Source organism: Mandrillus leucophaeus, unplaced genomic scaffold, assembly GCF_000951045.1.
Source record: "Mandrillus leucophaeus isolate KB7577 unplaced genomic scaffold, Mleu.le_1.0 Scaffold275, whole genome shotgun sequence".
NCBI lineage: Eukaryota > Metazoa > Chordata > Mammalia > Primates > Cercopithecidae > Mandrillus > Mandrillus leucophaeus.
Window position 1 is genome coordinate 2,597,358 of NW_012102865.1, and position 13,244 is coordinate 2,610,601.

The window sequence follows — 13,244 nt, forward strand, 5'->3', positions numbered from 1 at the left end:
ATTTAACATAAGAACTTACTCATCTTGCATAATTGAAACTTTTTACCTGTTGAGTAGCAATTCCCCATCTCTCCCTCCCCGTTTCTCCTGGCACATCCTACCCTCTGCTTCTATTTGTGTGACTATTTTATATACCTCATAAAATTGGTTTTATGCAATATTTGTCCTCCTGAGACTGCCTTATTTTACTTAGCAAAATGTCCTCCACGTGCATTCATGTTGGATATAGCAGGACTTTTCTTGTTTTTTTTAAGGCTAATATTCATTGTATTTAGATATCGTTTTCTTAATCTCTTCATCCATCTATCAACATTTAGGTTCTTTGCACATCTTAACTATTGTGAATAATGCTGCAGTGAACATAGGAGTGCAAACATCTCTTCAATAACTTGATTTCAGTTCTTCTGAAAATACCAAAAGATTGGTAGGATTGCTGGATCATAGGGTAGTTCTATTTTTAATTTTTTGAGGAACTTCCATACTGTTTTCCATCATGGCTGTAGCAATCTACATTACCGCCAGCCGTGTACAAGAGTTCCAATTTCTCCACATTTCAACCAACACTTACCTTTGGGTTTGCTTTTGTTTGTCTGTTTGTTTCATATCTAAACTAACAGGTGTGAGGTGAAAAGTTCTGGCCTTTCCAAGCGAAAGGCATATAGTGAAATCACCAGGTAAGAGTGTGTAGAGTGAGAAGAAGCCCAAGTCGGTGCCCTGGGGCACGCAGGAACTAAGGAAAACCTACTATGAAAGTGAAATCATACATGATGATGGACCAGTTCTGCTAGGATGGCTGGGTCAACACTTAGTACAGTGGATTAAAGCATGAATGAAATCTAAGGAAGCAGGGCTGGGCTCAGTGGCTCACACCTGTCATCCTAGCACTTTGCAAGGCCAAGGCAGGCAGAGCCCAGGAGTTCAAGACCAGTCTGGCCAACATGGCGAAACCCCGTCTCTACAAAAAATACAAAAATTAGCCGGGCGTGGCGGCATGCACCTGTTGTCCCAGCTACTCAGGATACTGAGGTGGGAGGGTTGCTTGAGCCCCGAGGGTTGAGGCTACAGTGAGCCATGATGGCGCCACCGCACTCCAGCCTGGGCAGACCTTGTCTTCAAAAAAAATTAAGAAATCTAAGGAAGCAGTACATTTTGGATGTACCTGTCTCAAATGAAATCCTAAGTGAGGTTCATATCGTATCAGATGAAATGGTTATTGTTTATCTTCTCTTTGCCTCCCCACATCCCCCTTCACCAAATCCCCCACTAGTTCCTGAGACATCTGATTCATAAGACCCAATGTAAAAACTAGTAGACTATTCTTTCAAGGTCCTTGGTGGTGAAGGGAACGAAAAAGCAGGAGGGCACAGTAACTAGAGCAGGGCAAAGGTTAGTTTAAGATAGGAGAGATGCAAGCGTAATTAATGTAAGCTGTGGAAAGAGAGCCTGGAAAGAAGAAGGGGCTAAGATGAAATTAAGAACTTCAGTGGAGGGATTAACTTAAAGAGGGGAAGGAAAACATTTTCTTCAGAGATGGATGCCAGACAGTGAGAGAGTTGGATGCAGATTTAATACATTTGTGACTGTTTTGATAGGATGTTATTAGATGGTCTCACTTTTCACTTTTCTTTTTTTTTTCTTTTTTTCAGACAGAGTCTCACTGTGTCACCCAGGCTGGAGTGCAGTGGTGCAATCTCGGCTCACTGTAACCTCCGCCTCCCAAGTTCAAGCGATTCTTCTGCCTCAGCCTCCCAAGTAGCTGGGACTACAGGCACCCGCCACCACACCCGGCTAATTTTTTGTATTTTTAGTAGAGACGGGGTTTCACTGTGTTAGCCAGGATGGTCTCGATCTCCCGACCTCGTGATCCACCCATCTTGGCCTCCCAAAGTGTTGGGATTACAGGCGTGAGCCACTGCGCCCGGCCAGTCTCACTTTTCTTTATGACGTATAGGTGAGGCCATTCCCTGGGCGGGTTGGCAGTGGTGGGGTAGGGTAAGACGACAGAAAAGAGATGAAATTTAGGAAATTTGGAATGGATAATGGAAGAGAGAAGAGGCTTAGAATACAGAAATCAGTCCTTGATTGGTGACGGTGCTGGTGAGGTTTGAATCACAAACTTGTTACGCTGGCCATTTAAGGCCTGGAAGTATTAGCTGGCAGAGTAAGTGCTCAGTTAAAGTGTGTTTGTATGAAGGCATGATTTGTTCCCTTCCTGTTGCATTCTATAAAAAGACATAACCTTTCCTATTCATTTACTGATACATATAGAGGATTTGGATACATCTAGCCTCAGGAAGACATGAAGAGGTGATGGACCATTTTATTTGTGTATTTATTTATTTCCATAGAGATGGTATCTTGCTATGTTACCTAGGCTGGTCTCAAACTCCTGGCCTCAAGCAATCTTCAGCCTTTGCCTCCCAAAGGCATGAGCCACCAGACCTGGCCCTGGACCACTTTAGAAAGAAATACGAATCCACCTGATTATGAAAATAGCCATTTATTAAATTTATTAATTTATTAAACAGCATCTGCAGTTAAGTATGTTCTCCTAGACAAGAGTTGATGAAAACTCTCACTTCTAGGTTAACTTTCCCAGAACACTTATGTTCACTGTCTTGCTCAAAAGCTTTCCTAGACAACTTGAATTTAAAGATTAAAGTCCGGCCAGGCATGTTGGGTCAAGCCTGTAATCCCAGCACTTTGGGAGGCCGAGGCAGGCAGACCACTTAAGCCCAGGAGTTTGAGACCAGCCTGGCCAACAAGGCGAAACCTGTTTCTAGTAAAAATACAAAAATTAGCTGGGCGTGGTGGCGGGCGCCAGATACTTGGGAGGCTGAGGTAGGAGGATCATCTGAGTCTGAGGAGGTCAAGGCTGCAGTGAGTTGTGCTCGTACCACTGAACTCCAGCCTGGGTGACAGAGTGAGACCTTGTCTCAAAACCAAAAATACATAAATAAAGATATAAATAAAGTCTAAACCATAGGTTTAGTAGCTTTAGACTTTAACATCTGACCCTCCACTATTATACTTACTCTATCCTTATACTGGCATGTACACGTATTTTGTTTTAAATAAAGTTTAAACATTTAAACATTTAAATAAAGTTTAAAACATTGTATACAATGTTTGTTTTTCGAGACAGAGTCTTGCTCTCTCACCCAGCCTGGAGTGCAGAGGTGTGATCATGGCTCACTGCAGCCTCAACCTCCAGGGCTCAAGCAATCTTCCCACCTCATCCTCCCACGTAACTGTAACTATGGGCAGGCACCAGTACAGCTGGCCAATTCTTTTGTAGTGAGGAGGTCTCACTATGTTATCCAGGCTGGTCTCAAACTCTTGGGCTCAAGTGATCCTCCTGCCTTAGCCTCCTAAAGAGCTGGGATTACAGGCATGAACCACCTTGCTAGGCCACAAACTTGTTTTTAATTTAACAGTTGCTCTCAGGTCATTCTATATTTCCCTTTGTATCTACTATCTTCGGTACAAAGCAAGCTTTTTTCCTCCCAAAACTGTATAGTATTACATCAAAGTGATACACTATAATGTATGTAATCAGTTGCCAATTGATGGTCATTTAAATTAATCCCATCCTTTTGGTATAACGAGTAAAATTACAATCAATATGTATGTATATATATTATTTTGTGTATGTATAGAGATATCTTGAAAATCAATTTCTAAAAGAGGAGCAACTGAGTAAAGAGTATTTTGATAGCTAGTATTAAAACAGCATCCTAAGTGTTATAGCAGCTTATGCTTTCAATACATGAGAGTGTTTATCCCCTGAAAATCTTCACCATACTCTTATCCAACTTGTTGATCTCTCCTGACCTCAGGAGAAAAATATCACATAGTTTAAAAGTCTACCCCTCTTTCAGTTTGCTCAATTGAGCATCTTTTTCTTTGTTTAAAAACCATTTGTAGGACCAGACACAGTGGCTCACACTGGTAATCTCAGCCCTTTGGGAGGCTGAGGTGGGAGGATCACTTGAGGCCAGGAGTTCAAGACCAGCCAGGGCAACATAGTTGAGACCAACATCTCTACAAAACATAAAAAATTAGCTGGATGTGGTGGCATGTGCCTGTAGTCCCAGCTACTCAGGGGGCTGAGGTGGGAGGATCACTTGAGCCCAGAAGATTGAGGCTGCAGTGAGCTCTGACACCACTGCACTCCAGCCTGGGTGACAAGGCTAGCTAGACTCTGTCTCAAAAATAAGTAAATAAATGAACAAATATATATATATATATATATTTGAGAATTCCATTGATATCTTTTGCCATTTTTCCTTTGGTACTAGTATTCTGCTAATTTGGAGGAGTTTTTTTTTTTTTTTTTTTTTGGACGGCGCTTCACTCTTTGTTGCCCAGGCTGGAATGCAGTGGCACAATCTCTGCTCACTGCAACCTCTGCCCTGCCAGGTTCAAGCGATTCTCCTGTCTCAGCCTCCAGAGTGGCTGGGATTACAGGCACCTGCCACCATTTCCTAAGGCCACATAGCTAGGAATGGAATCTAGGTCTCCTGATTCCTGGTCTAGCCAAACACGCCCAGCCAATTTTTGTATTTTTAGTGGAGACAAGGTTTCACCATGTAGGCCAGGCCAGGCTGGTCTCGAACTCCTGACCTCAGGTGATCCACCCGTCTCGGCCTCCCGAAATGCTGGGATTACAGGCATGAGCCACCACACCCTGCTGGAGGAGCTTTTACATATTAATAAAATTAGTTCTTTGTGATTTGACCCACAGCTTTTCCCCTCAAGTTATCTTTGACTGTTTATATTTGCCCTTTTATGACTATGTAATCTTAATCCTTTCTAAGTCCCACAGGGAAGCCATTTCCAAACCATTCTGGTTCAACCTGACTTATCTCTCCCTCCTTGAAATTGTACCCTCATTGGGAGCGCAGGGTTACCTGTATTCATGTGTTTATCTCCTATCTCTAAGCAGATGTCAGACTTCTGAAAGGCAGAAACATCTTTACATCTAACTGTTCAACACATAAACTCTCAGTAATCTTTGTTGATGACAATAATTGTAGCTCTGGCTATGTTCGTATCAAGCCATTGCCACATGTATCCTCATAACAGTGTGTCTCCTTGATTTGTCTTTGGTTTCTTCATGTTGCCGGAATTTTTGCCAAGAGCAGTTTCATGGATTCAGCACAAACTAATGAAGAAAATGAGTTATCTTGCATTTGCAAAGATGTGTCTAGGTTATATCTTACGTCAGCTGTCACACACTATCCCAAGTTCAGTGTTGGCTGCTGGCACTGTGCTCTTTTAATGTTGCTAAGTAAGACATTTTTCTTCTCACACAGTCCCAGAACTGTCAACAATGAGAGAATTTTGGGGGAACAGGAGGATGACCTTGCTATTCTCGGAGGAGAGAACATAATAGAAAAAATATCAGTGACTGCAATTTACAACCTGTTGGAAAATCACAGTCCTCTAATGTTCACCAGTCTTTTAATCTGACAAGGAGGGGACATTTTATGTGTTCACAGAAACAAGAGAACACAAAGTAAAATTAAACAATTACGTAGGCCGGGCGCGGTGGCTGAAGCCTGTAATCCCAGCACTTTGGGAGGCCGAGACGGGCGGATCACGAGGTCAGGAGATCGAGACCATCCTGGCTAACACGGTGAAACCCCGTCTCTACTAAAAAATACAAAAAACTAGCCAGGTGAGGTGGCGGCGCCTGTAGTCCCAGCTACTCGGGAGGCTGAGGCAGAAGAATGGCGGGAATCCGGGAGGCGGAGCTTGCAGTGAGCTGAGATCGCGCCACTGCACTCCAGCCTGGGCGACAGAGCGAGACTCCGTCTCAAAAAAAAAAAAAAATTACGTGACAGGAAACCTATCTCTGCCTTGTCAACTAAAAGATACTATCTGCTATGTTCGGGACGCAGTAAAGATGCGCTGTGTAGTAGACCAGGAGAGCTTTAGGAACGTATGTATATGTAGATTCAATTTAAACTTCTTGTAATGTTACGGGCAAAAGATTTGTGGTACTGATAAGTGAAGAAATTTACATAACAGTTAAAGTTCTGCAAAAAAAAAAAGAAATGTCCATAGGCTATTTTACATGTTAAAATAAAAACTTTTAAATGTCTATGGTAGTCATAGGAAAGATACAGCAAATTTTAAGAGATTAACTTGGGGTTGTTGTTTTTCAGATTTTCTCCAACATACATGTATAACTTTTCTACATCATCCATTTTAGTACCAGAGCAATACTTGAAATACACTACCATCTCATCCAAAATAGCCATCAGATTTTTGGCCATGATGACACACACACTCAAAAATCCACTCTGCTCCCCCTGGTATCAGTGAACAGACATATTTTAATGATTAAATACCCAAGTGTTAACTAAGAAATACATGTATAATCCTCTCTTTGAGTTTGCTGAAAGGCTGAGGAAGAAGAGAGAAATATCTTAAAGAGATTTTTAAAATTCAGCACTATCCTAATGATCACATGGGATTCCTTTTTGGACCCTTTCTTTGAGGACAGTTTACCAGAAAGACCTCGTGATTTGGTCCCATCTCTGTTAAAATTATCTTATAATGGATCTACAGGGCTGCTCGCGGGTGTAGTACCTCACGCAGAATGGATCTTACCCTCCTTCCTTCCTTTTGTTGCTGTGTTAGAAAGGGATCCATTATAGCCATAAGTTAGTGCTTTTGAGGCTTGCTTACGTAGGATATGCTTGTTCCTGGGTTTGTTTTTTTGTTTGTTTGTTTTTTTGTTTTTGTGTGTGTATGCAATCAACTCAGGTGGGAAAGATTTGTGCTTACTCATGATTAAAGATAAATGGAAGGATTCTGTTACAAGAAGTAAATGTAATGGTTAAGAGTTTGGACTCTGGAGTTAGAGGTTATCCTGGCTCAGCCACTGAACAAATGAGGAACAAACTGTATAGACCTCAAGAACATACATGAGGTAGTCCATGTAAAGCACCTAGCCCAGCATTTGGCTGGTATGAAGCCATCAATAAGTGATGATTTTTAATTAAAGACGTAGCTTTGGCTTTTTATTTTATTTATTTTGGTCTGTAACAGTGATGTGAAGATCATCTTCCAAGGAAATAGAGTATTGTAGCCCAGGGTGGTTAATGTACACATCATTGTGCCATCCTGCATTCACAACTTTGGTTATTCTGTCTTGCAAACTTTCAAATGGTTCCTAATGTATTTATACATCTTACTATTATTAAGGTCTTGCGAATCTGGAAGTTTTTAAAAGTCCTGCCCCTAGGCTGGGCATGGTGGCTCACACCTGTAATCCCAGCACTTTGGGAGGCCGAGGCGGGTGGGTCACCAGGTCAGGAGTTTAAGACCAGCCTGGCCAACATAGTGAAACCCCATATCTACTAAAAATACAAAAAATTAGCTGGGCGTGATGGCGGGCGCCTGTAGTCCCAGCTACTCTGGAGGCTGAGTCAGGAGAATCGCTTAAACCCAAGAGGCGGAGGTTGCAGTGAGCCGAGATTGCACCACTGCACTCCAGCCTGGGAGATACAGAGAGACTCCGTCTCAAAAAACAAACAAACAAACAAACAAACACAAACTCAAGTAGCAAAACTGACTTTATATTTTCATGTTACAGTCACCTTAGACAAAGTTCAAAAATTTTAAGTACATTTTCATTTTCAGTCAGTATATTTCATCACTTCTTTAGAAGTGGTTGATGGATGATCTATAAGATGCAAAAACAATGTTTGTTTTTTCCATAGAGTTTAGTAAAACAAAATCACACTGACTGTTTTTCCATTTAATTGTATGGTTTTACTTACTAAATTGACTCTGACAAATGTATTGTCTGTATTTTTTATGTGTGAATTCATAAACTTGGCAGTTCTGAGATTAACTTGTCTGTTTATTTCTGAACTTTAAATGAATACTCCTGACCAACATCTGACATTGGTATGCATTGAGATATATCATTGAAAAGATATTTCTGAAAGAGATTTGTAGCTTAAAATCTAGTAACAAAGAGTTGTTAAATCAATTACGGCACATACCTATGAGTACCGTGAAACTATAAAAAATCATGTTTTAGGGGAAAACATGGTGTAAGAAGACATTTCATGTTTTTGAATTGTGTGACCATAAAATGAATATATTTCATATGATAATACAACAGGAGTATATAAAGTAAAAGCTCCCCCATCCATTAAAATATTAATAGTGGTTATCGAGTCTGATGATCTGCCTTCGTGCTTCTGGGTGTTTAATTATTATTATTTTTTAGACGGAGTCTCGCTCTGTCACCAAGCTGGAGTGCAGTGGCGCGATCTCCGCTCACTGCAACCTCCGCCTCCCAGGTTCAAGCGATTCTCCTGACTCAGCCTCCAGAGTAGCTGGGACTACAGGCGCGTGCCACTACGTCCAGCTAATTTTTGTGTGTTTTTAATACAGACGGGGTTTCACCGTGTTGGCCAGGATAGTCTCAATCTTTTGAGCTCGTGATCCACCCACCTTGGCCTCCCAAAGTGCTGGGATTACAGGCGTGAGCCACCGCGCCCGGCTTTAATTGAACAATTTCTTAAATGAACAATACTACTTTTATTAACAGAAAAATAATTAAAGAAATGTTTGTTTTGTATAATAACTATGACATAATTCATTAAAATTCTCCATTACCAGTGACAATTTCTACATGTAGACCCACAGGAAAAGAAGTGATTTAAGCTATAACCACTAACACTTTTCATGTAGAAGCTAGATTATTATTTGCAAATAGAAGCTTTAGCTTTGAAGTTGGAAAAGGAAATCTGATGCCCTCTTGTGGCCAATAATTTTTATAGGCAATTTATTCCTTTCCATCTGGTCTAAATATGGTCTCAATATATAGTTCCCTCGTCATTAGTGTGCCATTATCACATCTTTTAATGTCTTTAGCCATTTGTATTTCTTTATTGATTTGACCCCACTAAATGATTTACTTTAATTATATACAGACCCTTTTTGTATATAGTGACATTTTCTTGTACACGTTTTATGAAAATTTAAAACTGTTCCCCCATTCCAAATGGCCTGTCTTCCAATTGTGGGAACATTTCCCAAAGTTAAAGTTTGTATATCTCTATATATCCTTCCATATTTTCTCAGTTCTTTTATTTATTTTTATTTTTGGTAGAGATGGGGTCTCGCCCTGTTGCCTAAGTTGGTCTCAAACTTCGGGCCTCAAGCAATTCTCCTACCTCGGCCTCTCAAAGTGCTCAGATTACAGGTGTGAGTCAGCCTCCTCTCAGTACTTCTATAGTTTCATAACTTACATGATTTCTTTAATATATTTAGAATCTATTTTTATGGTTTGAAGTAGGGATTTAATTTTTAAAAGTGGATAGCCAAATATCTATTAATTTTTGATTAGTGAATTCTTCATCTTTAATTTGAAAAGCCCCATTCACCAAACTTCTGCATATAAATGTTTCTGGTTCTGGATCTGTCATTCTGTTTCACTGGTTGAATTAGTTTATTCCTATGTTATACTTCAGAGTATATATTAATAACGTAAAAGGAAAAATACTCTGTGCTCATTGTTTTATTTAAAACAACTCTTGGTAATTCTTGACATTTATTCTTCCATGTAAACTTAAAATCAGGCTTTCTAATTACATAAAATTTTGCTGGGATTTTAAAATTATGATTTATATTGACTTTATATATTAATTTGTAGAAAAGTAAAGCTTTTATAAGATCAAGTCCATTTAAAAATCATATATTCTTCTATTTATTTTTGTCTTTCACCAAATTTTAATAATTTTCTTCTCTATAGGACTCACTCCTTTTTGTTGTTGTTAAAGTTTATTTCCAGGTATTTAATAAATTTTCTTTTTTCTTTTTTGCACCCTTCTCCTCCCTAATACTTTTTCTTAATAATGGAGTTTTCTCCCACAAAGTACTATATTTAACATTTTTCTCATGAATATTATCACATTACATATAATGGGAACACTGGAGCAAACTATGTACTATCACTACCCCATTATAAGTATTTACTATTTCAGAATATTTCCTTGTAGACACAGTATGCTTACAAACATAAAACTGTAGCCACACTGCAATTGTTTAATTCAGAAATATAACAGATTGTTCACGAAACATACAATTTGATTATCACTGATGTCAGCATTTGCATCTGCTAAAAGTAAATCCAATGAAGTTGTCTTAAACTCCCTTGAGAAAGTGTTTGTCTTTTTACCCTCCAGTTACAAAGTAATAATGCTTAATATAAAAATTTAAAGATCAAAATGTTCAAAGTACAAAAATAATATTCTCTGTATTTGTCCCTTTCCCCGCCTCTGAGAACACTACCATTAACAATTTGTTTTTTGCCCCCAGACAATACTAGCACCATTCTAGGCATACCATTTTTTTTCATTCTACTCTTTTTTATGGCTACATGGTGTTTTCCACAGCATTTCCTTGAACAGATGTTCAGATTTTATTACACTGTTCATCTATTGGTGGCTACTTGGGCTTTTGTTATTTTTGCCACCCAAAACAATTTTGCAGTGAACACTATTACGTAGGTAATGGTCCTCTTGTTTGAGTACTTCTGTAGATAAATTTCTAGAAGTACAATTGCTTGATCAAAGGATATCTATTTCAAGGTGTAACTGCCCTCCTCTTTAAACCTCTACTAACGCTGTAAGAGACTGCTTCCCCCACACACTCACCAATATTGGGCATTGTTAATTTTGATTGCCGAAATAAATGTTTTAATTTGTATTTAATTAGTTTGCATATATTTATTGGTCATAACATTAATATTATACACAGAAATGATCCATTAAACCTCTAGTCTAGATAGAAATGTTTCACCCATATTCCCTATAGATTTATATTTTATAAATTTTGTATATTTAAAATTTAAGCTTATATCTAAATAAAAGTTTTTTAGCCATGGCATTGCTGTCTAAAGTATAATTAGTATTTTTAAGTCCTATGAAATTTAAGCACAAAATCTCCCGTATTATGTTTCTTAACTTTTATGGAAGTCATATTTGTAGTTATTTCTTTCTTTTATGATAGGAGAAACCAATTCAGTACCTTTATTTGTGCTGATTGTTTTACAGAATAAACATCAAACTACCCTAATTGCAGTGATATACCTGCTACAAGTCTTAATGGCCAATTTGTTTTTGATAAGGGTTAAACATGCTTCCACTTTTGTCTTCATGTTATCCTTAAAAGTATGTGAAAGAACAAAGGAACATAGAAGATGGCCTAATGCTATTAAATTTGGAAGTGGGCGATGGTTTCTGCAATGAATAAAGTGTACATATTTTAAAGAGGAATTGCATGAGCCTTCCCTTGTGCTCATGAGTGCTTATATGACAGCTTCGCAGTATGATGAGTCAATGCCATAAAGTGCCAATATGCAATGCAGGGATATTGTTGTGTTTCCGTAAGAGCCTCACAATGTTATTGCTTCACCCACTGGAATACAGATTCCAGAGTATATGAAGAAATTTGGCACAAAGTTTACTAACGTTGTACACACTGTTAAACTGCCAAATAATTAATAAGTAAGAAAAAAAGTTAAAGACTGTGACAGACTTGGGAATTACTACTCATTATGTGTATCTTTCCATTTAACAAGTCATTGGTACAGTTTGCTTTGTCATCTCAGTCTTCAGTTTACTGGCTTGTACTGTTTATTGCAATTTAATTTCTATTTCCAGCAACAAAAATTACCGTCAGATGATCAGCCAGCTCCCTCTTCAGATATATCTGAGTAGTTTGTAACAAGAAACTTGGCCAAAGATTTATTAGTGATTAATCAATAGATACTTCAATGTCTTATATTCTCATTCATTTACCTTTGCATTGGTTTCCTTTTAAAAAATATCTTGGTCTGATAATGAACCTTCTTACAAGTTTCAAGATTTGGTAGATTTTATAGGTAACAAAATGAATATGGTGGCAAGGCACCATGGCATGGGCCTTAAAAAAAGCCCAGCTGGGTTTTAAGTCAGAGCTTCATTACTTAGTTTTCTGTGATCTTGGGCATTTTTAACTTCTCTGGAATCCTTATCTAAACTGGGATGATAATGGTACCTACCCCCTGAGGCTGTGATGATTAAATAAGTTGTTGCCATGTAGTAAGAAAAATTTAAAAAAATTATTTACTATTATCTGTAAAATGGACAGAATGGCTACTTACACAATAAACTGTACATGGTAGGTGTTTGTATTTTTCCCTCTTCCTAATCATAAAATAAGAAATTAACACATACCTCTATTAGCTGAGAAGTCAACGTAAATGTCTTAGCTTGGAACCATAGAAGTTTACTATAAAGTTAAATACTTTGAGATAAATATTATACTAATAAACCAGAAATAAGCACTTCTTTTAGTATTGTGATAGAACTTACCAAAAAATTTTTTTTTCAAATATCCAAGTTTAACGTATAAAAATTAGGGCTTTGCAGTTATGCCTACAAATATAAAATGAAGTGGAGAATTTAAACAAATTAGTGTTCAGTGACAAACCACTCCTGCTTGAAATAGCCCGATAAGGCTTTCAAGCTGAAATTATGTAGCCATGTTTTAAGAGCCACCCTTGGAGTTGTCTAAGGGAGACAAACTTGAGAGACAAAGCGCCTAGTCATAATTACTAAAAAAGGGTTTGGCAAACCTTTGTACCCCATGTTTGCTAGAATTTAAGACCCAGTTGCTGAGTGACAGTTTTATTTCATTAGGAATAGATTGGAAAAGCCTATTTATGAGAGCTTTCTTTTGCTCTAAGTTTCAGAACAAGGTGGAGGATAGGTAGTCGAAACATTGGCACAATCTTCTACAAGTAATACATCTACCTGTATGCAGTCAAATTCAAAACTAGTAATTTCCCCAAGAGGCCCTGTCATTTTAATCGTCAGAACTAATGAAGATTTTGTAGTAACATGGAATGTTCTGGTTACTAGGTATGTGCCAAAAATAACACTTCCTTCTTGACATTATTATGCTTGTGCTTTTCCCAAGAAGCCTATATAGTCATCCCTCAGTATCCTTGGAGGATTGGTTCCAGGACCCTCCTGGATACCAAAATCCTCAGATGCTCAAGTGCGTTATATAAAATGGCTTCGGATTTGCATATAACCTATGCATATCCTTTAATTATAATACCTAATGTATATTTTAAAATTTGTATTTTTAAATTTTTATTTTGAATATTTTCCATACATGGTTAAATACACAGATGAAAAACTTACAGATGAGGACCAATTTGC

General features: G+C 38.2%; 1 protein-coding gene across 1 annotated transcript in view; it reads left to right on the forward strand.

Annotated features, from left to right (window-relative positions):
* Nucleotides 1–13,244, forward strand: part of CXADR (coxsackie virus and adenovirus receptor) — a 55,401-nt gene that overhangs the window by 40,721 nt on the left and 1,436 nt on the right. The window lies entirely within an intron of this gene.